Consider the following 20,740-nt stretch of genomic DNA (forward strand, 5'->3'; position numbering starts at 1 on the left):
TTGAAGAAGGATGCAGACAAACTGGAGAGGGTTCAGAGGAGGGCAACAAAGATGATCAGGGACTGGGAAAAAAGCCCTATGAAGAGAGACTGAAAGAGCTGGACATGTTTAGCCTTGAGAAGAGAAGACTGAGGGGAGACAGGGTAGCGCTCTTCAAGTACTTGAATGTTTGTCCCAGAGAGGAAGGCCAGGATCTCTTCTCCTTCATCCCAGAGTACAGGACATGGAATAATGGTCTCAAGTGACAGGAAGCCAGATTCCGGCTGAACATCGAGAAAAACCTCCTGACTGTTAGAGCAACATGACAATGGAACCCATGACCTAGGGAGGTGGTGGGCTCTCCCACACTGGAGGCATTCAAGATGAAGTTGGACCGCCATCTGTCAGGGATGGTCTGACTTGGATTCGGATTCCTGCACTGAGCAGGGGGTTGGACTCGAGGGTCTTCTAGGCCCCTTCCAGCCGTACTATTCTACAATTCTATGATTGTATGACCCCCTTCTGACCAGGTATCCTGACGAGCACTACGTTGACGAGGGCATCTGTGTTCTGCCCTTTTCAGTTGACGTCTCCACCTGTGTGACAGCCCCCCCCCCGTCCCCCACAGGCTCCTCCTCCTGCTCGGTTCTTACAGAAGATTTCTCAGGCTGTAAATCAGAGGTCTGGTTGAAGGCCATCCTTTGCAGCTGTGGCTGATAGGGAGCCTTACCCGCCTTCAGCCTGCAATCAGATGGGAAGCCAAGCAGAGCCAGGCGCTCAGGCCCAGAACTTCCCACAACCAGGCTGGGCTCTAAACTATCCTGTTCTCGTCTGGATCAGATTCTGATTTCCAAGCCATAGGGCCCACAGCAGCACTGGAGCTGGGCCCAACATCTGGGGTGGGGGGAGGTCAGTGAGTAGTGCAGCCTTCCTCATCCTGGAGCCCTCCAGGTATTTTGGACTCCCAGCATTTATAACTACTGGCTGTGCTGACAAGGGCTGATGGTAGTAGAAGTCCAAAACTTCTGGAGGGCACCAGGCTGGGGAATACTGGGCTAACCATCACCTTTGGGCATGAGAAGATAACAGAAGTCCCGTGACACGTCATTCTGAGGCTCAGGATAGCGTCCCAGTTCTCCCTCCCTGAGCTCTAGCAACCTACAAACACTGTCAGACTGATTATATGTAATGGATAAGAAAGTTAACTTTAAAAAAAGAGTAACCCCTGAACTGACAACTTTGCAGAGTGATTAGTAAACAGTATGTTGAAAATTATTGTGAATTTTTATGGGTATCGAGGCTAAAAGCCCCAGGTTTTCTCATTCCCTACTCCGTCAAAGTATTCACTAGATGAATGTGCTGTGCTGTGTTAGGCTTCAGGCACAGGGCCAGTGAAAAACTGCAGTGGCCTGGCTGCTTTGATTTGCTGCCCTCACTAAGCCTCTGAAGCAGCCAGTATCTATCTGGCTTTTCATCTACTGACGTGAACTGGGAAAAGTTCAGTTTTGTTGAGATATAGATTCAGAGATGAGGCAGTGTTGTTTCAATAACTGCCAATCCGTTACGTAGGATGTGGGGGCTCTCCTGCGCTCCTGTCCAGACTGTGCTCCGCTTTGGCCCCCACTCGTGGCTCTGCTGAGGCCTGGCCAAAGTACCTGCTCAGCCAGGAAAATGGCCTTCAGGAAGTCACCGCCTCTTTCTGGCCAGGGTTGTTGAGACTGGAAAAGACAAGCAGTGTGCCTCGCGGTTTCACGTCGAGGCCTGGACGTCAGCCAGCCTCCCCTCCTGCTCGTGGGCAAATGGCATCGCAGCCTTTTCCTGCTCCTGCTTTGCCTTCCTTTCTTCCCATCATTCCTCTGGGCCACTTAAACCATTGCCCGATCCTGCCTCCCTCTCCTTCGGACTGCTGGCCTCCTTGGCCCCTGTCTGGACTGTTCCTTGGCCACTTCTTCCTCTTCCTCCTCCCCCCATGGGCCCTCCTGCTGGCCCGTCTCCTCTGCAAGACACCAGGGGGTCAAACCTGGACCACCAGCAACCTGATTCGAGCGGCACCTGCTCGCCAAAAGGAGTGACGGGGGGGGGGGGTGCCCGCGTGCATTTTAGGGTTTTTTTAATGTTTATTTTTCATTTGACAGTATAACAAAAAAACAAAAAGTACAGGCTGGTTTGCGTTTCCTGCGGGGACGGGGCAGCCTTACAGACCCCTCACAGACCTGGTCAGGTGCCCCCGGCAGCCAACCAAACCTCCATCCTCAGGAGCTGCTCTTCAGCCTGAACAACTGCCTTGAAGTGGGGAGACCGGCCAGAGCGAGCGGCGCCTCGCCTCCCTTCCTCACGCTGGCTCCGGCTGCTGCCACCTGGCCGTGTGCTGACTTGGACTCCGGAACCGAGGCCTGTCCCGCTGCTGGCCTCCTCCACCCCCGCCCTCCTGGCTTGCTCCCTCTGGGCTCCGAACAGTCCTGTTTGACTTGGGACATCCTCTGTAGGGCCCGGGCAGCGCAGCCAGCCTTTCCCTCTCCTCTGTGTCCTTGGCACGCGGAACAGTTGTGCAACGCCTGGAGATCGCGTGGCGTCCTGGAGAGGCGAAGAAGCAGAAGGCAGCTGGCGGCTCAGGGGAGGACGGGGAGGGTCCCTTCACACACCAAGCAGCCAGGCCAACCAAGGGGGGAGGAGATGGCCAGCGCACATGCCCCCCTGCTTCCGTGGCCTCTCGTGGAGCAAGCAGGCGCCGTTCCACCACAGCCGGTGAGCCATCACTCTCCTGTCATTTTTCTACTCTAGGAGGAATGAGATGTGGGGCGGGAAGAGTTATGGTGCTGACAGCGGCTGGGTGTTTATGCAAAGGCACCTGGTGGCTCCCTTCCTTCACCCGCGAGTGACAAATGCTGGCGCTGAGAAGAGGCCCTTCCACACGCACCTCTCCACGACAGGCGCAGAGCACGGGAGGCACCAGCCTGGCCACAGCTGATATATCCTGAGACGGGCATGGATAATGACATCCTATAAAAAGCTACTGTTCCATCCAGTGCCCCCCACCCAATACATTCTGTCATAGGGAGAGTGGAAGCTGCCATGTCCTGAGAGGGGCTGTCCCTGGCGGACCCCCTGACTTCCTCCCATGGCTGCCATTCATTCACATGGAGCAATAAAGCACAGTGCCCTGGGACAACACTGCAGGGCAGGCAAAAGGCGCCAATCCCCTCCTGCCCACCCTCCCAATCCTTTTTGGGCTTTTGCAGTGCCCCCCAAATGGCACACGCACACACACACACACACACACACACACACACCCTGCTATTTCTGCTGCTTTTTGGTGGTTCAGGATTCTAGAAGGCTCTAGAAAGACCGTCCTACCAAAAGACTGTCCTACCAAAGAACCGAAGGAGACACCGTGACACTATCAGGAGAGCAAAATCTAGTACTCTAGCCCAGCATGGCTTGGGGAGGCCAAGGGGAAGCCCATAAGGCATGGAATTCCATTTTAAACATAGAGTTAAATTGGTTTAAAGGAAATCGGAATATACAGAAGGAAGAGAACGTCGAAATAAATGGCAAAACAGCATTTAAAAGATACAAATTCTGCCTTCCAAATTCCTACACTTTCTGGCCCATGAAGTTATTTGATCAGGAGGGCCTGAACTTGCTTGGTAGCAGAAAATGGTCCTTCACCCACCCAGTTCTCCAAAAATGGAGTCCAGCACATGACCACTTGGAAAAAAGACGCAAGAAGGAACAGACCCAGTGCTACAACACCCAACAGCCGCACCTGTTAGAGCCCAGCCTGCTGCCCTCCAGATCTTTTGCCCTACAATTACCAGATTCCTGGCCACTGGCCATGCTGGCTGGGGCTGATTAGAACTGCAGTCCAAGGCATCTGGAGGGCACCAGTTTGGGGATGGCTGGACTAGGCTCAGCGCAAGGCAGCCCTCTGTGTGTGAGCAGAGGCACCCTGGCAATAGCCTTGCCTGCAGAAGTCTCCATGTCTCCAGCCCCAAAGACCTCTGGTGAGGAAGTTTCTTGGGTGAGACCCCAGAGAGCTGCTGCCAGGCACCAGAGGCAAGGCTGGGCTGGGGAGAGCCGTGGTCTGATGCTGTGCTTGTATGGGGCAGGTGGGCTCGGCGTTCCGTGGCTCCCGTTCCGCTCAATGGGACACACTGGGACACAGCGGAGGGGGGCGGCCTGCGCACCGCTGGGACTGCAGCTTCCCCTGTGCCTCTGGCCTGTGGCCCAGACTTCTCGCATGTTCCGATCTCAGCTTCTTCTGTGGCACAGCTGGCGTGGCCTCTCATTCCAGCTCTCGCACCCTGTCCTTGTCCCCGGCAGCCACCCCACTTGCTCTTCACCTCGCTTGCCTCCAGCCTCGACCCCTGCGGGGAAGCGTGTCTTCTGACACTGAATGGGAGTGATTCCCGTAAAACCGCATGTCGGCTTGATGAAGGAGCTGTGCAGGCAGCAGTGGGGGGGGGGGCACCAGCGCTCTCCTTCTGGGAGCAACTCAGCATTTGGGGAGTGCTGGGCTCAGGTCACCCGCAGGGAGCAGGCGAGCACTATCCGCGCTCCCCAGCACGGTGGCTGGGACTCTTCTCTGGCCTGGGGACAAATGATTCACAGCAGGCGCCTCAGGCCCTGGTGGTGTTGCAGCGGCGGCGTTTTCCGCGCGGGGGGGGCTTCCGCTGTCCTCGGTGCCGCGTTCTCACCTTCCCCGAGCTTCCTGGAGGTAATTCGTGCGACCACAAGAGCACATGAAGTCATGCAGCTTCCGCCTTCCTGTTGTACATATGGGGCGGGGGGCCGGGGGAGGCGTCGTGCTGCAGTGGCAGTCCAGCCTAGCCCGGGTGTCGCCTCGCCAGTGACAGCTGTGAAGGGTCAGCCGTGCCTATGGCTCCCCACAAATTGTGCTCCTACATAATGTTTCCTAGCGGAGGCCACGTTCCTGTGGGTCATGTCTAGCATCTGGTGCTGTCTGCCTCCACCCAGCCTCCTCTTCCTCTTGCCTGGTGAATCCCAAGAACATGGAGACTTTAAAAGGAAGACAGGGTTCATACAGTGATTTTATAGCATTCAAAGCACTTAGCAGGCACTAATCATTTAATCTCATTCATTCATTTATCACATTTCTATACTGCTCAATAGCCAAAGGTCTCTGGGCAGACAATATGATAAAACGTAATATAAAACTTTTGACATTCAAAAATTTTAAACCGTTTGAAACAAGTTAAAAACAATTAACAATAACATTAAAAAGGTAAAGGTGTCCCTATCCAGTCGTGTCCGACTCTAGGGTGCGGTGCTCATCCCCGTTTCTAAGCCAAAGAGCCAGCGCTGTCCGAAGACGCTTCCGTGGTCATGTGGCCGGCATGACTGAACACCGAGGTGCACGGAACGCTGTTACCTTTCCCGCCGAGGCGGTACCTATTTATCTACTTGCAATTTCTTGTTTTCGAACTGCTAGGTTGGCAGAAGCTGGGACTGAAGACGGGAGCTCACTCCGTCACGCAGCACTCGGGTCTCGAACTGCTGACCTGCCGATCTTCCAGTCTGCAGTTCAGCGTCTTACCAGGACCCAATAAAAAACTAAAAATACCCCAACATATGCCATCAAATGCATGAGAGTAGAGGAAACCTAGCGCTATAATGATGACAAAGTTGGCATCAGGGGGGTTTCACTGGGGAGAGCATTCCACAATTGAGGTGCCACTACAGAGAAGGCCCTCTCCCTTGTTGCCATCCTCCGAACCTCCCTCTGAGGGCCTCGGAGGCTGATTGTAGATATGGGGAAGCTCATAAAGGAAGAGGTGCCGTGTCATGTCTTACCAAAGCTGCTAGTGGGTGGTTCATCTGCCTGGCCAGGTGATGTTCAGCCTGTTCTGGAGGGGGTTGCACTCCCCCTAAAGGATCAGGTTCATAGTTGGGGGGGCAGACTCTTGGACCCAGAACTGTCACCTGAGGCACAGGTGGACTCCGTGGCACAGAGCACCTTTTTTCAGCTTACGCTGATATACCAACTCCGCCCTTATCTGGACAGAGAGCCCAGCTTCAGTTATCCACGCTCTGGTAACTTCTTGTCTGAATTACTGCAATGCATTTTACATGGGGCTGCCTGAAAATGGTCCTGAAACCTCAGCTGGTCCAAAATAGGGCAGCGAGACTGTTAATGGAGACTGACCAATGTGATGATATTATGCCAGTACTTTTCCATCTGCACCGGCTGCCAGTCCATGTCCAGATCCGATTCAAAGTGCTGGTGTTAACATTCAAAGCTTGGGGTCAGGTTACCTGAAGGATTGTCTCCTCCCACATATACTTGCCTGGAACCTAAGATCATCTTCAGGGGTCCTCCTCTGGGAGCCCCCGCCACAGGAAGTGAGGTGGGTGGCTAGCAAGAAGAGGGCCTTTTCTGCTGTGGAAGGAGCTCCCCAGAGAGGCTCGTCTGGCACCTACATTGTGCTCTTTTGGGTGCCAGGCATTTCTTATGTTCTTATGTTCTCAGGCATTTTAGTTTTTCACTTTCTGTTTTAAATCTGTTACTGTATTTTAAATAATTGCATTGCTGCTAGCTTCTGGTTATTATTTTTGGTTATTATTTTTATTTTATACTGTAGTTCTAAACTTTTATATTGCAAGTTGTCATCTTGTATTTTACGGGTTTAATTGTTGTGAACCACCCAGAGAGCTTTAACTATTGGGCAGTATAGAAATGTCTTAAAGAAATAAGACATCTAAAGCCGGCTATAATGACTCTTCCCATAACCCAGAGGGGGCACCGAGGCTGGTAGCGGCTTGCCTGAGGTCACCTGGTGAACTTATTTATGGCACAGGTGAACCTCATGTCAGGGATTTCTTGATTTGGGGTCAGTCCTTTTGCCACGGTGTGGTGCCCACACTCCAATCACTTGCTGATGTCAGCACTGGCCTTTAGTTCATTTTTAATTTATTTCTTTTGACATTTGTAGGACACCCTTCTGCCCAAAAGCCCCTCCCCCAAACAGCTTACATTTTAATAAATAAAAAGAATAACAAAAATGTGAGACACAGAAGGCAGCATAAACTGCTAAAAGCAGAGGAAAGCCAAAAGCTCTAAGAGGCTGGGAAAAATAAAAAGGGTTTGCCTGATGCCAAAAAACATACCAGACGTCGTGCCAGAAGAACCTTCCTGTTTGTTTCTTTGTTTGTTGGTCAAAGGATTGGTAATGCGTCTTGCTCCTTTCCACTGAAAATAGAGCTTCAGGCAGCTCACGATAACAAAATACATCAATAAAAAAGAAATAAACATCATCCGCCCATCAGACAAGTCGGCTGAGACACCGAAAGCCTGCCTCGGGAGAGGTGGCTTGCCTGCTGGTGGAAAGGCTGAGGAGGTGGCCCTGGCTGGCCTCCCTTGGCAGGGGCTCGGAGCCTGGGCATCTCTCTGCAGCAGCCGCAGGAAGCTGGCAGGCAGCAGAATGGCAGCGCGCGCAACCCACCTGGCCCAGGCCCGCTGCTTTCCGTCCTCTCCTATCCCGGGGGGGGGGAGGGGGCTACTGGTACTTCTGCAGCTGGTTCAGCTGCCCAAGTGTCCTGCCCATTGGGTCAGCTTCTCTGATGTCACAGAGGGCCTGACAACCCCTGGGCGACACGCCTGGCTGCCTTGGGGTGAGGGGGAACGTTTGGCTGTACACCCCAAGGGCTAATCTCCAGGGTAGGATTCATGCCGAGACGTTTTGGAACAATACCATGCTGATGCAGGCAGATTGTTTTGCCAGAACAGGGACAGACGTATGATCTGCCTGCAGAGCGGAAGGTGGCACGGGGACGGTGCATGCAAGGTGCTGCCCAGAAAGCCATAGGCAGTGCGCCACCAGCGGGGCACAGGAAGGCTGTGCTGGGTGGGGGTGCCAGGTATGTGCAGCTTCTTCACCCCATTGTCCCAACTAGAGTTTCTTGCATATACAAGGTTCAGAGTGTGTCCTTTCATCCAAGGGAATCCTTCTGCTTCCCGCCTCCTCACTTATTTTCTCAGCCAGCTGCAAGGCCTGTAATAGACACGTTTGGCAGATGTGGTGGATGCAGCATGTGTGCACACCCATGCGTGCGCGCGCACACACACACACACACTCACTCACACACTCATGCATGCACCGAGAGGGAGAGTGTCTCTATCCCCATTTTCTCTTTTGTGGCATTCCCCAAGCTATGCGTCTGGGCTGCGCACACCTTTGGAAATGGGCCTTGCTGGGCTCCCGCTCTTTGGCAGCATCCGGTTCCCATAATGAGCCCTTGTCAAGTGGTAAATGAGTTCAGGGATGTAACACCTGGCTTAAGACTTCGCAAGCGATTAGCAAAGAAGGCTGCCTGATGGGGAGAGGATAAAGGCTCTCCATGGACAAGGAATGCCACTTCCCCTCTGCCAGCTGCCACCTTGCTAGCAAGACACACCGCCCGTGGCCTCGGCCTGGCAGCATGCGTGCGAGAGATGAGGGTGCCTGTGGCCTGGGAGGACCCTGCCACCAGCTGATGGTGCCCTCCGAAAGGAAAGTCAAGGGGGAGGCATAGCTCCCTGGTGGAACATTACCTTGCTCATGGGAGAAGGGTTTCCCCCAGTCTGTTCCCGACATCCCCAACGAAAAGGATCTCCTGAGATCACCCTCCAGACAGCCACTGCCAGCCAACAGACACATCACTGAGCTGCATAAGAACGTGAGGAGCAGATCAAAGACCCAGAATCCCTCAGTCAGTTTTGCATGGGGAAAAGGACTGCAGCCCATTAGGGATGTCCGGGTCTTGTTAAATCTGTTTCATCTGTGTTCTGCAGATTATCAGTTACCTTTTGATCCGTCGTCCTCTTATTGATGGAATTGGATTTTTTTTACCAGAAATTTGTTCTACTTGCACTAATGCACAATAGTGCTAATGTGCATTAGTGCTAACATGCATTGGTGCATTGCTGCAAGTGTGCATTACTGCTAAGCACATTAGTTAATTCGAATTGGCACGAATTCCCTCCAAAAGTGAAAAACGGCCCCGCAAGTCCATGCAATCTGCGTGACTCGGGAAAAGCCAGTCCACTGCAGAGGCCGCTGACATCCCAACTCCCAAGTCATTTTGTTGGATGACCACTGTGACGCTCCAGTGCTCTGAGAAGCCCCTGTTTCCCTCCCTCCCTCCCCCCCTCTCCTTTCACGTCCTGCATAATTTTGTAAATCTCTCCTCTCCACCCTCAGCCATCTTCCTTCTAACCTGACTAGCCCCAAATGCTTTGTCCTTTTGTTGCAGAGAAGGTGCTCTGATCTCCCGCTGTCATTTTGGTTGCCCTTTTCTGCACCTTTTCACAGTTCCATAGTGTCCCGTTCCTTTCTGATACAAGGCAGCCAGAACTGTGCACAGAATTCCGCATGAATACAGCCAGATGCACCATAGATTTCCGTGCAGATAGGCAGGAATGGATGGCCCCCTGAGCTGACCCAGCCCAAGGGAGAGACAGCATGCTCAACCGGATAGAAGAGCCCAGGGATATCTGGCTTCAGTTCCCTTCCCAAATCGCTGCCTGTTCGCCCACCCCACACAACCAAGCTGCCCAGGACTGCAGGGGTGCACAACCTCTTCCGCCCTGAGAGCTGCACATGATGCGGGGTTGGGGGGCTGTGCGTGCCTACATACATACCTCCCAGCAATTCTGACACAGAAGGCTCTTTCTGGGGCTGTGCATGGACCTCCCGATCCAACTCGGAAACCAATTTGGGGCTTCTGAGGCAGGCCTTAAATGGCTCTAGCTGGTTCGGGGGGGGGGGGGCAACCCACCTTGGCCTATGAAGACATCTGAATCCTGCTTCGGGCCCCCCAACACACTGCCCAGTCCCTTACCTGGGCCTTTGTTCTGGGTGGGCACGGCCACCAGGGGAGGTGCCGCCGCCGCTGGGGGAGCTGCTGCCTATGCCAGTGCCGACAGGCACAAGGGCAGGAGTCACCCTCCAGCTGCGCTCTCTCCCTTCCTTGAACGGAGGGGAGGGCACCTGGTTGGAGGCTGACTCCTGTCTCTGCTCAAGCCTTCACAGGTTCCTTACTTGCGAGGAGCCCGTGAAGGCTTGAGTGAGGCCAGCGGTGGCAGCTTGCCCTGAGCACGGGCTGCCGCTGCTGCTGCCACCAGCTCCTAGGCCCTCTGGGCACATGCCGGCAGCCGTCTTGTTCCGGGGAATGGGGGGAGCCATTTTCCCCTGTTTTTGTGCCGTGGCTGTGTCCGCAAGTGGCAGATCCATGATTTTCCTGGTTCAGTCCACAGAGGCAGATGTGCTCTGTGACTGGATGGTGCTTTTGTGGGTCTCCCCTTTAAAAATCATATGAAATCATGAAGATCCCTTTTTGATTGTTTTACCCAGTAAAAACTGGGTAAAAAACTGGATGCTCGTTTTACCCAGTCCCCACAGCACGCGCTTTCTTCTCGGCTTTGTTCTGCCAAAGGAGAGTGGGAAGGGTTATGGCTTCCTCTGCCATGCCTGGCAGAGACTAGTGCAGTTGCTCTCAGTGGCCACAGCAGAGGCAGAACAGGACTGGAGCAGAGAGAGAATGCCACGGAGCTTCCCTCTGAGCTCCCTGTTGGACTCGATGGCCTGGGGGTTGGACTCGATGGCCTTGTAGTCCCCTTCCAACCCTACTATACTATTCTATGATTCTCCCGTCCCTTCCTGCTGCTGCCGCCACCACCACCATCATTGCACACAATGGCAGCTTGTCAGGGCAGTTGGAGGCTGCTCAATTATCAGGCATCTCGCACACCCCAATGGATCATCTTGCACCCCCCCCCAGGGTACACACACCCCACTTTGGAGACCACTGCTCTAGCCAAATAACGTTCAGACAGTCCTCTTCTCTAAAGTAACACCACCTCTCTCACAATGACAAGCGGAGGTTGACTCACAGCAAAGCTCACTCCTCCCTCTCCTCTCCCCTTCCCCTTCCTCTCCTGGTGGCTGGATCTCTCTCAGATTGATGCATTTGGCAACTCCACATCCTCTCACCTTCCCCCCTCCCTCCTCCTTCTCCTCCTGCTCGTCCATGTGATCTTTCAGAAGTTGACAGAATCAGGTTCAAAAGAGTGCTTATCAATGGCATCTTCTCAAACCGGGGAGAGGTAACGAGTGGGGTACCGCAGGGCTCAGTCCTGGGCCCAGTGCTCTTCAACATTTTTATTAATGACTTGGAGGAGGAGGTGCAGGGAATGCTGATCAAATTTGCAGATGACACCAAATCGGGTGGGATAGCTAATACTTTGGAAGTCAGAAACGAAATTCAAAGTGATCTGGATAGACTGGAGCGCTGGGCAGAAAACAACAGAATGACATTTAATAGGGATAAATGCCAAGTTCTGCACCTAGGGAAAAGAAACCGAAGGCACAGTTACAAGATGGGGGATACGTGGCTCAACCACACTACAAGCGAGAAGGATCTTGGAATTATTGTTGATCACAAGCTGAATATGAGGCAACCATGGGATGTGGCTGCCAAAAAGGCCAATGCTCTTTTGGGCTGCATTCATAGAAGCATAGCTTCCAAATCCCGGGAAGTACTAGTTCCCCTCTCCTCAGCACTGGTTAGGCCTCATCTGGAGTACTGTGTCCAGTTCTGGGCACCGCACTTGAAGAAGGATGCAGACAAACTGGAGAGGGTTCAGAGGAGGGTAACAAAGATGATCAGGGGACTGGAAACAAAGCCCTATGAAGAGAGACAGAAAGAACTGGGGATGTTTAGCCTTGAGAAGAGAAGACTGAGGGGAGATAGGATGGCGCTCTTCAAGTACTTGAAAGGTTGTCACAGAGAAGGAGGCCAGGATCTCTTCTTGATCATTCCAGAATGCAGGACACGGAATAATGGGCTCAAGTTGCAGGAAGCCAGATTCCAGCTGAACAATCAGGAAAAACTTCCTGACTGTTAGAGCAATACGACAATGGAACCCGTGACCTAAGGAGGTGGTGGGCTCTCCCACACTGGAGGTGTTCAAGGCGAGGCTGGACAGCCATCTGTCAGGGATGCTGTGACTTGGATTCCTGCATTGGGCAGGGGGTTGGACTCAATGGCCTTGTAGGCCCCTTCCAACCCTACTATTCTATGATTCTATGATGCATTTTGGAGACAGCCTGTCTGGGCTGCTCAGAAGGGCCTAAGAAGAGCTCCAAATATACGAGGCAGATGAGGTGCTTTGTGGAGGAACCACTTCACTGCGAGGTGCCTTGGTGCTGGTCTGATCTATTTCATATCATGACGAGGCACCTCCGAATCAGCTTGCTTTGTCTTGTTATTCGGGCTTCGTACTGAAGCGGTGCACAGCCTTAGCTCTTTCATCAGGGCTAGCAGCAGTAAGGAAAGAATTGCTGGGGGAAGAGAAGCATAGCCATGGGGGATGCATGTGTCCCACCAGCTGTGGCTTCTTAGGGTGTTGTGTTGTCCCCCTGCCTTCCTTTTTGGGGAAAGGGTCATAGGTCAGCAGGTACTGCACATGCTTTGCATAGAGATGGTTCCTAGTTCAACCTATGGTTAGATTTGCCATTGGGCTAAAGAGGCTGCAGCCCTCAGCCCAATATCTCAGGGGGTCCAGAAGCCCACTTCCTCCAGCTTTCAGATTTTAGAAAGAGCAAGTTTCTAGCTGTTGTAGAACCCAAGATATGGAAAAAAAATGTTCAGCCACAATTCTGTCCAATCGTTTTGTGAGCAATGAGCTTCTCCCCTCCCCTTTCAGCACCTTTAGCCAATGAACTCACAGCCAGTATTGACAAGTTGTGAGTGGTGTTGGCCATAGAGGTAAGTGCAGAGTGGCCATTGCCTTCAGAAGGGACTTCCTGCTTGACTCATCTTTCATGTTAGGATTACTGAGACGATGTGCGCTGTGAACCCTCAAACACCTTGTTCCTTGTTGCTGTTGCTGCTGAAGCTCTAATTCCAGGGGCTTTGGAGCAAAAGCAGCCAAATCCAGCAGAGGTTGGTGGCTCCAATGTCAGTGAGGTGGAGCATCCACTCCAGGTTTCAGTCAGAACCAGTCAGAACACTACACCGCCCCACTGACATCGGAGCCACCAGCTTCCGCCAGCCACATCACTGATTAGTGTCCCTGGTGAATGACCAAACCACAGGATACCCACAGAGGCCCTTACTGGTGCCCTCCAGATGTTTTTGGCTTCAACTCCCATCAGCCCTGGCCAGATGTCCAATGGTCAGGGATCCTGGGAGTTGTCATCCAAACCAGCAGGTTGGGGAAGGCGGGTTTAATTCTAGGATGGCCTGATATACAAACATTCAGTTTCGGGTTAAGTGTTAACAGTGCCAAACCAGCAGCATGGAATATTTCTGTTGACTTCTCTCCTAAATTTAGGACAGAAAGAGGGAAAATCAAGGCCAGCACCAAAGGTCGACATGGTCGGGCACCCGCTAAAGGCTGCACTCCAGCTGGGGCCCACAGCCGAGAGCCCCCTGGAGTTCCTCCTCCTCCTCCCCCCCCCTTGCCACCTGCTTGCTCACCTGCCTCTTACTCTGACCCAGACGATGGTGGTGAGGACAAGGGGAGCAGCAGGTGCTGGTGGCAGGGAGGGGAGGGGAGGGGAGGGGGAAGAGCAGCTGGTGACAAAGGCAGTGGGGAGGCTGACTCACTGAGGGAGGGGCCCGGGGGGGTGTCTGGCCCAAGGACCCTCCAGAACCTGGAGCCAGCACTGGGGCAGTGGACAGCTCCCTGATCCGATGGGCTCAACGTGCCACTGCCCCGTCATCCTGTGACTGCTTGTGGGCCCTGGAGCTGTGCCTCCCCGTCCCGTCCCCTGCGTCCTCATTGTCCAGCGCCTTGTTCTGTAGCCCAGCGTGTCCCAGCGTTTCTGGCTTGCACGGCTGTGGGGCAGAAGATCCATGACCTCACGCAGGCTCCACAGCCAAGAGAGGGGGGACGTCCATCAGAGTGGCCCCACAACATGACAGGGTGATGTGCCTCAGTTGATGCTGGTTTGATCCCCTGGACATCAGTGGGAGGTGAACAATGTCATCCTATGCATATCTAGCCAAATTTAATCCTCACTGAGTTCAATGAGACTTCCTCCCAGGTAAGTATGCATAGGATTACACTGTAAATTCAAGAGGATGCAGCCTTTCCAACTGGGGCATGGGAAATTCAGGAAGCAAAATAGATGTATGTTTTAGTGCTGTCACAACGATAAAGAACCCGTAGTAAGTGGTCCTATGAGTTTTTGGCAATTGATTGATTGAATCTGCACATGAGAAAAACAGTTCTCAATCATGCTTTCTTGGATTTTAGGTGGTACCTGCGTATGGATCTTAGAAGAGGCATTCCATCCCCTGAGAGGGAAGAAGAGGGATGCCTCTGTTTAGACTGTCCTTGCTGGCTGCAGTTCTTTCAAAGACCCAGCAACACAGAATGCTGTCTCACGCAACTTGCCCCTCCAACCCAGCTTTGCCTACTCTGACTGGCAGCCATGGCTCTCCTGGTGGAGGCTGGTGGCTCCCGTGTCATTGGGTGGTGAGTCCGCTCCGGGTTGCAATCAGGACCAGTCGCCTTGGAGTTCTGACTGAAACCCAGGGCGGATGCTCCACCCCGCTGGCATGGGAGCCACCAGCCTCGCCTGGGCTCTCCAGCGTCTCAGGCAGAGACACCTTCCTGTCCGCCGCTCTCTGGAATCCTATGGGCTGCCCATTTTTAACAGGCTACTTGTATTAAAGATCCTTCCAAACAAACAATTCTGCTGGGCAATCCAGCAATTACACCTTTTTGGTCAATCAGGACGTCTTAATCCATTCATCTAACTGATTAATTCACCGAAGACCACAGCCTCCGTGTCCAGCAGTCACCAGCAGCCTGCTTCTTCTAACGCACATCTCTGCCTTACACAGATCCCCACGCGCCACTGGAAGAAACTCAGATCCCGAGGTCTGGAGCGGGGAGGGAATCGTAACCCTGGGCTGAGCTGCTGCTGCTGCTGGGCTGGGCTGGGCTGGGCTGGGCTGGGCTGGGCTGGGAAGAGACCTCAGCTGCTGTGTCCATGTGACCAGCCTGGCTCCGGCGTTGCTTCCCACACGCAGCCTGCTTGACTGCGCACAGTCACAACATTGCAGCCCTGTCTTGTGCATAACTCAGTGCGATTTTAGCGCCTCACGCAGTGAGACTGCAGCAGTTTGGATAATTGATGCTTTGATTGCCTCAGAGACCAGAGAATTTCCGCCACACCACCAAGACGGCAGAAGAGCTCTGCTGAGCTTTGGAATGCCAAATCGTTGTGCCGCACACGCATGCACGCACGCGCACAGGGCTTCCCCCTCCCCGCTCCCCTGCATGACATGGTTGGTTCTGCCTGACAGGCTGCTGTTGTTCCCCTGTCATGTTCCTTCCACTATCGCCTCCTTTCCGAGACTTTGCCTTCAGTTCTGGGCAGACAAATACCTGACACAGCTTCCCTCCCCTCTTTTGATGTCTTATCTAGCTTCGCTTCAGCACATCAACTCTGCCATGGAGGTGAAGAATCACTCGATGAGCCTTGTGGTTTAAATTAGGGCTGTCAACAGATTAAATAATTTTTAGTTGATTAATCATCTGCCTTTTCACTGATCAATCACATTTAAATACATTTGCATATTCCTGAAACCTTGATATAGGCAGCTGATGGGTGCAAGGACTGTGTCATCTGTGCACATGCAGATTGGTGTGGGGGTTGAGGACCCAAAGGATCCCAGGGCCTGACGTCAAAGGAATTCATAGACGTACATCACGACACTTTGTTGGGAAAGCACTCTAGAAATAACGGCTGTGATCCCATGCAAAGTTCATGGCACTTTATTCCATGTCAGGCTGTGGCCAATAAAACACCATCTCCTGGGACAGGCCTTTGGTCAATCCAGCATCGCCTCTTCTGACTGACAGCAGCTCCTTCAGGGCCTCTGTCAGAGAAGGGTTTTCGCATCCCGGCTGCCCGAGATCCTTCTAGCTAGCGGTGCTGGAGACGGCACCTGCAGCCTTCTGCATGCACGGCCTCGATGCCGTCACTGAGCTACAGACCCCTGAGTCGCACTGCCAGGCTGCCTTGAGTGCAAGGTGATGCTGACAAGACAATGTGTGCCAGCGCCTCTCCCACAGGTCTGCGATGCTCATGCATGCTCCTCCAGCAGGTGCCCGATGTGGTGAAACGTAGGCAGAATGCCTTGATATATTCTCCGCAAACCCTCCCCACACCCCATGTGTTCTGTCCTATGGGCTAGGGCAGCCCCCCCCCCAGCTTTTTGGGTTGGTGGGTATATTTGGAATTTTGAAAGCGTGTCATGGGTGCTCTCACAAAATGGCTGCCATGGCAGGGGAGGGGGGCTGCCCATTCATAAAGTGGCATGGTTAGTCACAAAACTCATTTCCCAAAAGGCATACTGGTGAGACTAAAAGAAACGGAACTTGCCCAGTGCTGAAATGTGGGGCAGATCTCCAAAGCACAAGCACACTCTTTTGAACCGAAATGAGGATGGTGCTGGGCTGCAGGGCAGCCCTTCACGTTGCAGCATGCCAGCCTCTCCGTTGTCGGTGTCAGTGTCGGTGTTGTTTTAAATTAAAACAAATCTTAAGAAAATAACAAATCAGCAGGGGCAGTGAGGCAAGACGGGTGTCCGTGGTCACGTTGCCACATTGGAGACTCCAGGGGAAGCCTGTCAAACGATCCTGCCTGCCTTGGAACTCGGTCAGTTCTGGGAGCTTCTCCAGCTTTTACCAGTCACAGCTCTTTTGCTCCTGAAGTTCAGGTGGATTCCTGAGCGGTGCCCTTTGGGCCATTGGACTATAAAGGGCTTATGCCCATCTCTGCCACCAGGACTTGGAGACACACAAAAAGGATGAAATCTGGAGGAGGAGTTGAAGAACCCCTAAAAATGGAGAAGCTTTCTGATCACCGTGAAAGTGAAAGCAAAACTGAAAAGGCCAACATGAGGAGCTGGGAGAGAACTGCAGCAAAACAGGCAAGAAGCTTCCGAGAATCCTCTGAGGAAATCCCAGCTGATTCCCAAGGGGAGATCACCCCCTCCAGGTTGCAGGGTGGTGGCACCTGATGCCCCCACCACTTGATTCCTGTGAACTGGGTTGTGCTTGATAGGAGATGCCTGTGTTTGATCTGTGATGGCTCATTCACACACGCAGGTCACTACTGGATGCTTCCATCATCAGATGATGGACATGTGTGTGTGAACGGGGCCGAGTTGTCTTCCTAAACCTCACAGAACAGGCAAAGCTACACCGGAGGAGCCCGAGGCCAAGAACCTACCGGATTCTTCCTTTCCATGAACACAGCGCGGCCCAGGCCGCCTCTGCTCACATTCTCACCTGCCTCAAAGGCTGACAAGGACCTTGCGCTGCATTTCTCTGCAGACTCAGCAGAGCGAGTCCCTCTGCAAGTCCCCCTCTCTGCATAGCCCCCCTCGACGGGGAGGGTGTGCGCGGGACTCAGAGTCAGTGCCACCTGGTGTGGGGAACCTGTGCTTTTCTCTGGACACTGCCTTTCAAGCATTCAGTCCCTGGCTATTCCAGGTGGCATCTGCAGTGGCCCCAGGCCTGTAACCAAGTCACCAGTAGCTTTAGAGGGGCCTACAGATCCATAATGCTCTTTGCTTATGGCCAGTTTCGCTGCTAGTGGGCCTCTTGGCTGGTAAGATGCATCAAAGGTCGATATCACCGCCTCAGCATGTTCCATGCTCACGAGCAACCGTTTCTCTTATCAGGGCCTAGGATGCGCCTGAGGAGTGAGGCTCTGTTAGGCTCTGTTTGCAGCTGTCTGTGCTGGGAAGGTTCTGATGGTTTTCCTCCTGAACAAGCACCGTTAGGCTATGCTGGGAATGAGCGCTGATTGATGCCCGCTGCTCTCCTGCTGCCTCACTGCTAGGGATGCACGAAACTCGCCTACCTTTTCACGGAATCTTTCGTGGGGGGGGAGGCGTTCCGTCCCTCCTCCCGGAATCCTCGACGGGGGGGAGGCGATCTGGTCCTCCCCCCCGGAATCCTCAACAGCCAGCTCCGGACCGTCTGCAGCCGGATTTCCGGCCGCAGATGGGCTGCTGCGGAGGCCAATGGCGGCTGCCATTTGCGTTCCCTATTTTTCGCCGATTTATCTTACGTAAATATTTATGTAGGCTAGAACGGCGAAAAATAAAGGAACGCAAATAGCGCCCACTACGCTATTTGCGTTCCCCTTTATCCCCCCGTTTTATCTTACGTAAATATTACGTAAATATCTTACATAAATATCTTACGTAAATATTTACGTAAGATAAATTGGTGAAAAATAGGGAATGCAAATGGCGGCTGCCGTAGCTGCCGACATTTGCGTACGCTGGGGTTTGGGGGGGGGTTAGCTGTGATAGGCTATGTAAATTCTTACGTAGCCTATCACGGCTGCAAGGATAGTAATGGCGGTGGCGGCAGCCCGGCCGCAGCCGGCCAGAAGACCAGCTGCCGCCGCTGCCGCCACCAGAGCCACCACCACCAGAACTGCTGCCGCTGCTGCCGAATCCACCGCATCCGCCCCAGGTAAGTGCCATCCCATGGGAATTCCATGGGGGGGGCGTTCCACCACGGATTTAGGGGGGCCGAATGCACTGGCATTCAGCCTCACTGAAATCCGTGGTGGAATTCTCCGGCATCCCTACTCACTGCTCGCATGTATGGTATAAGACCCACTGTACCCCCTGGCTCTGGATTCAGAGAAGCTGTCTGATCCGACCATTGGGTACGCCTGGGTGCTGTAAGTACTCAATAAAGTCTCCTTGTAAGCAAACCTGGGTCTTATCAGTATCTCAGCACCGCCAAACCTTAGCAGCCCACGGCCAGGGCGTACAGCATCATGTCAGAAGCTGCCCCAGCGAGGAAGTTGGTTGCCTGCTGGATCGTAGAACACAGGCAGATTTGTTCCTAGTACCTTTCCTCGGGGTGGGGGCGGGGGAGCAATTCTGCCTGACCATTCAGGAATAAAGGGACCCTTCTCCGTGCTTTGGCCAGAGGCACAGTGCCCTCTGGTGTCCGCTTGTTGGAGACAGTAGACTTGGCGAGTCCAGAGCGTTGCATTTCGAGCAGGAGAGCTCCTGCCGTGAATTCCCCCCCCAGCTAAGCAGGCCTGGGTGCCACCCTTCCCCCAGTGAGCCCCCAGGCACCCACCCACCGCTGCCGTGTGTCCGCCCTTCTGTCTCTTGCCGTTTCCCTGAGGGTTCCATTTCACTTAAATCATGCTGCGTTATTCCCTCCCCCCCCCACAAACACATGCAGTCTCCCTTCTCCTTTGGCAATGATCCTCCAAGAGGGCTGCACCAGGGAAAAGCGGGCTGTTGTTTTTGTCCAGTGGGAAGGAAAGACTCTCCAACTGGTCGGGGCAGCACCCCTGCCAAGCCTGTGGCAGTGGCGCTCAGCTGCCAGCTGCACAGACTGGCGCACGGCCGGATCGGCGGAGCCTGGAGTCCAGCAAGCAACTGGGCGCGAGCCGCGTGTTTGATCGGGGTCAGGGAGAAAAGGCACAGCAAAGCCATGGCGAGAGGTGCTGCTCCCGGCAGTCAGTCAAAACCGGAGGACGGTGCAGGGCTGGAGCAGGGAAGGGCGTGCCAGGGAGGCCAAGAGCTCCGAGCTGCTCCAGCCAGCCTGCGGGCCTGGCAAGGATGCCGCGAGAGAGGTCAGGGATCCGGCTGGGCTCTCCAGCAGGGCACCCTGGGACACCTCTCTGTGCACCCACCGGCCCCTTCCTCACTTTGCTTTTTAAAACAACGGCTTCTTCTTTTGTAGGAGGCTGGCATGCCGCAAAGCAAAGTGCTGCCCTCCAGCACCCTCTCTATTTGGGTTCAGAACAGAGGGGGGCTGTGTTTTGGCGCTCGCACCCCACCTCAACTTGCTTCTCTTTTAGTCGCATCAGTTTGCCTTCTGGAAAATGCGTGTTTTGTGACCAGCCATGCCTACCATGGCAGCCGTTTTATGAATGGGCAAGCAGCCATCTTGTGAGAGTGCCCACAACATACTCTCAAAATTCCAAATGTGTCCACTGACCCAAAAGGGTTGGGGACCTCTGGTATATTGGCTTGACCTGCTGGGGCAGGAAGTCCTCCTTGGATGGTCTCCCTTCAGTGCCCTCCTTTGGCCAGGTCTGGCTGGGGGCGCACATGCGCACGCACGCACAACATCCTTCAGGTTGCTGGTTCAAGACTGCTGTAGGCTTGAGTTTATGGATAGGGGAGGAACTCATTCGGTTCACATTTTAACATGAAGCTACCTAATTTTGCACTTTCGAACCAATATGCGAATCAAAACTCAGTTATCCTTTGAAATGCGCAATTCTCCGAATTTTGAGTGGATTTGTCCAATCAAGAAATGCGTGTAAACATATTTATAACAGGGGGAAGCACACACAAAAATCCATATAGTAGTGAAACAAACATTCAAAATGGGTTATATTAGGAAAATTGCTTTTAAAATGTGTATATTAGGCAAGATTTTGTACACAAGTGCATATTAGAAGAAATGGTGCAAAATTGCAAAATTGCATAGTTTCATGCAAACTTCACATTAGAAAAATTCTCAACGTTCAGGATGAACTGAACGTCAGATTGGAAAAATGAAAAAATGAGAGAAAAAGCAATTGACAGATTTGTTCATCTCTACTTGAGTCCCAGCTGGGCATTTTCATTTGTTGAGATTGGGTGGGGGGATCTCCATCAGAAAATCCTCCGCACCTTTGGTAATGTTTGCTCAGGAAACCTTCCACTGTTACATTGCCACAAAACTGTTCCGAGTTTGTCG

General features: G+C 53.3%; 1 protein-coding gene and 1 long non-coding RNA gene across 2 annotated transcripts in view; one reads left to right on the forward strand and one right to left on the reverse strand.

Annotated features, from left to right (window-relative positions):
• The window catches only part of LOC146335488 (uncharacterized), a 591,997-nt gene that overhangs the window by 556,428 nt on the left and 14,829 nt on the right, over window positions 1-20,740 (forward strand). The gene's annotated exons all lie outside the window — the stretch shown is intronic.
• On the reverse strand, window positions 3,475-8,643 carry LOC146335489 (uncharacterized). The gene is made up of 3 exons (XR_014786052.1): window positions 8,531-8,643; window positions 7,108-7,991; window positions 3,475-4,973 (listed from the first exon to the last, which is right to left on the reverse strand). It is a non-coding gene; the product is annotated as an uncharacterized LOC146335489 (long non-coding RNA).

The sequence above is a fragment of the Heloderma suspectum genome, chromosome 15, assembly GCF_057233095.1.
Source record: "Heloderma suspectum isolate Gila_16-S chromosome 15, 16-S_ref, whole genome shotgun sequence".
Lineage (NCBI taxonomy): Eukaryota > Metazoa > Chordata > Lepidosauria > Squamata > Helodermatidae > Heloderma > Heloderma suspectum.